Genomic DNA, 4,315 nt, shown 5'->3' on the forward strand with positions numbered 1-4,315 from the left:
TTTGGCCAAATTGAGAGGTTTTGTTACCCATAATTTGGAATTCTAACTTGGATTTGACCAAATCAGGTAGAGTTGGTCAAATCTGATAGAAGAAAGACTGGAATGAACACCACCACCACCATCACCCAACAATATGGTCACCTAGTGCTCTAATGGTAAGGAGAAATTAAAACCAGCTGGTTGTTAAACTTTAGCCAAGACAAAACCCCAACTCAGCTACTTACCTAGAAATGGGTCTCAGGCTGAAGACTGCTTTCTATCATCCTAGAAGCAGGAAAAAAAAAAAAACAAAAAAACCCTCAAACTCGTCTTACTTTGCTGGGAGCAAGCTCAAACTCCAGAAACAAGTTACCTGCCTTCCATCATCGTGGAAACAGGAAATCTTGCCTTCCTTCTTGGAAGCAAGTAAAACCCCAAAAGAAGGGAGTTGTACAGCAAAATAAACTTTAGATCTCGACCAGATTTTAGGAGACCAGGGATTCAATGGAGGGGTACCCCCAGACCTCAGCAAATTGTCCTATTTATTTGAGCCATAAAGTTAGCTCATGATGGTACCAGGCACTGATAGGAGATTCATCAAAGGTCAGGGGTATCTCCACTCAGAATCCCTTCATGGTTACCAAAATGTGAACCCCGAAAATCTGAGACAGGTCTCAGTTAACTTAGAAAGTATATTTTGCCAAGGTTGAGGACGCGTGCCTGTGACACAGCCTCAGGAGGTCCTGATGACATGTGCCCAAGATGGTAGGGGCACAGCTTGGGTTTATACATTTTAGGGAGACATAAGACATCAATCAATATGTGTAAGATGTACATTGGTATATTGGTTCAGTCTGGAAAGGTGGAACAACTTGCGGTGAAGACAGGACAACTTGAAGTGGGGAGGCGCTTCCGGGTCATAGGTAGATAACAGAAAAATGATTGCGTTCTTTTGAGTTTCTGATTAGCCTCTCCAAACGAGGCAATCAGATATGCATTTATCTCAGTGAGCAGAGGGGTGACTTTGAATAGAACGGGAGGCAGGTTTGCCCTAAGCAGTTCCCAGTTTGACTTTTTCCTTTAGCTTAGTGGTTCTGGGGCCCCAAGATTTATTTTCCTTTCACTAGACTAACCTGTAATTTTCTTTGAAATATGAATTGTCACCTTTTTCATTCTCAGCTGTGCTTCTTCTTACTATATTTATCCAATATCCTAGATTTCAGGAGTTCATATGTTCCTTAACAAACATCAGATAGATTTCTTCTGTATAGAGATGCAATGTTTATAATTTGGCTTGTTATTAAACTTAAAAAGTCAGTGTTTTTTATATACACATGTTACAGTACGTAGCAAGTCAGACATGAGCAGGGCAGGAAAGGGCTCCCCTGCACTCCCCCTCCCGCCATACGCACACACCAGGAATGTCAGGCGACCATCAGGTGATGGTCAGGTGGTTGTTAACAGTTTCTCTAAAATAATAATTTGTCTCAGCATCAGGAAAAGTCAGTCTTGCTATAGATAGAAAAAAACCTGAAACTGGTGATCAGCAGCTTCCAGATAAGATCTCAGGAGCTGGGTGAGTGAGCGCAAGCATGTGCATTAAGAGGCAAAATAGCAGAGTTTAACTGGTATATGACCTCCTAGGGACATTTGGCTGGAAAGGGAAGAATGCCTCAAATGAGCATGCCTACAGCTGGAAAGGGAAGAATGCCTCAAATGAGCATGCTTACAACTGCAGTAAACAAACTATGCATGCTCCCCTCCCAAGTGCTGGCAGCCACTGTGCATGCAGACAGCCCACCCATTCCTCTCTAAGGGAAGAATTAGGGGAGAAGGGATGGAAGACCCTAAAAGTATGCCAACATATAAAACCCCAAGTCAAAATGTCAAACAAAAATGTCAAGTTGCCCGCTTGGCCCCCCTTCCAGGTGTACTTTCCTTCCTTTTGTTCCTGCTCTAGAGCTTTCTAATCAACTTTCGCTCCTGCTCTAAAACTTGACCTTGTTCTCTTTTTCTGCCTTATGTCCCTCAGTTGAATTCTTTCTTCTGAGGAGGCAACAACTGAGGATGCTGCAGACTCATACAGATTTGCCTCAGGTAACATACACACATATATATGTCATTTCTATTACACACACACACATACACTCACACGTAATTAATTGTGGCATTTGCTTCTGTATATCAGGAAAGGATTTGAAGGAGTGAACAGTAATAATGAAATATTTGGTGTGGGATGTAATGAATCATTTATTTATAAAATGCAATTCAAATTCATGTTAAAAGATCAAAATGGTTTTTAAAAAAAGAAAAACAAGGTCAGAAAGATACACACTAAACCGAAAATCACGGTCATCTTCGGAGAGCAATCAGGAATTGGAGATGAGGCAGGGTTAATTCAAACATTCCATTAGCTGCAATGTTTTTGGTCCCTCCATCGCCAGAGAGAAGGATTTCACATTACTTCTGTTGTTAAACGTATTTACAATTACATTTTAAAATATTTAAAAAAATCATTCTTGGGGTCAACATAAGTGATTCTAAATAAAATTATTATATTATGCTCCTCAACCTATATGTCACAGGGACTTTGGTGTCATTGAGATCAGAAGTATTAATCATTTCATCTTTCCTCTTGGAGAGTCTCATGACATCTGATGAAATATTATTTTAGAGAATTAGATGAGAAGATATTTCAGATTTTATCGGGAATAATGGGAGGTATATTGGTAAATGTATTACATTTTAGGGCTGAAATGTCTTTCATAGTTCAGAAACTGAAGCCCAGGTGGCCATATCAGATCAAGTATTAAGTATTGAACTAAGAGGGTTTTGTTATTTAATTACAAAAATGAAGTAAAACTTTAAAAAATCTTATAGTGTACTACTAACGATATAGTATATTAGGGTATTCAGAGAAACAGAACTAAGAGGAGATGATAGATATCTAAATATGTCTCTGTCTATATTTGTTTAAAGGAATTGGCTCACATGATTGTCAAGTCTGAAATCTGTGGAGCTGGTTGGCCGGAAATTCAGGTAAGAGCTGATGTTTCAGTCTTGAGTCCAAAATCTGCAGAGCAGGCCAATAGGCTGAAAACTCAGGCAGGGCTTGTGTGTTGAAATACTGAGGAAGAACGGCTTTTTTTTTTTTTTTTCAGGAAACCTGTTTGCTCTTAAATTCTTCAACTGATTGGATCAGGCCCATCCACATTATGGAGGGTGATCTGTTTTACTTAAAGTCAAATGGTTATAAATTTTACCACATCTACAAATATCTTTACAGTGACATCTAGACTAGTGTTTGACAAAACACCTGGGCACCCTAGACTAGTCAAGTTGATATAAAAATAACTAGCATGAGCAGATTCCAATTTGAACTAAATTCTGTCTGCTCAAGAATATGAGTCTAGTGATTGATTTTTTTCCTATTTCCAAAGAGCAGTGATTTTTAAAATTTAGGATGACTGAAGTTTTAATTTGCTTTAAGACTCAGTTGACGAGTCATTTGAGGAAAATCTTTAAACAGTATATTTGCAATGTATTTAGCCATTCTAATCACTAGTTTTGCTTAACACAAGGTGGCTTGTGAAGTGATTCTGAATTATTTCATGATGGTTGAAAGAAGGCCAACTACAATAAAACAATGCAAACAAATTAGTGAAGCTAAACAGGAAACACACTGGTGAACTCACTGCCATCATCTGGCATTTTCAATTTTGCTTCCAATTTAAAAATAGCTAACATGCACAATGTACTGTACTGTTCTACAGTGAAGATGGTCAGTAATGAGGTGTTTTCACAATTCAATGTAATCTCTCACTTCCATCTCTGATATTTCATTTACAAATGAATCAAGTCATGCAAATGATTTCAGGATAACCCCCACCCCACGAGTCCCTAGTCTTAATGAGTTGTGAGTTGGGCATGTAAGAATATTAATAAATGTGGAAACGGTGACTCCTGGCATTGTTGTTAAACTTTAATATTGCATAGATGCTGTGGGACTAAATGTAAATACATCAATACTTTGTTGCTGACAGATTAACTGTGGGAAAGCTAGTGATTATTTTTCAGACTTAGAACTATCAGTATAATTAACAAAGGGTTATTCAGATTATTTTAAATAAGACAATTATATATTACCTAAAAATACTTAGAACTAGTCCTTTTCCGTGCATGTGGAAAATTACGCTCAGCCAAGTTATGAAACTTGCTCAAAGCAGCAGACCCACTCCAGGGCCTGCTTTTCACTACAGATTCTGAAACACAGAAGGAATTAAAATGCTTGCTCTTGATAGCCTGGGCTGGGAGTTAGTGCATATCATCAGCCTTC

At 38.4% G+C, this 4,315-nt stretch overlaps 1 long non-coding RNA gene across 1 annotated transcript; it reads left to right on the top strand.

The window, feature by feature from the left end:
* The first annotated feature begins 2,041 nt into the window (after positions 1–2,041).
* Positions 2,042–3,295, top strand: LOC109026594 (uncharacterized). The gene is made up of 3 exons (XR_002005608.3): positions 2,042–2,076; positions 2,959–3,018; positions 3,141–3,295. It is a non-coding gene; the product is annotated as an uncharacterized lncRNA (long non-coding RNA).
* The last annotated feature ends 1,020 nt before the right edge of the window (positions 3,296–4,315 follow it).

This window comes from Gorilla gorilla, chromosome 3, assembly GCF_029281585.2.
Source record: "Gorilla gorilla gorilla isolate KB3781 chromosome 3, NHGRI_mGorGor1-v2.1_pri, whole genome shotgun sequence".
NCBI classification, from domain to species: Eukaryota; Metazoa; Chordata; class Mammalia; order Primates; family Hominidae; genus Gorilla; species Gorilla gorilla.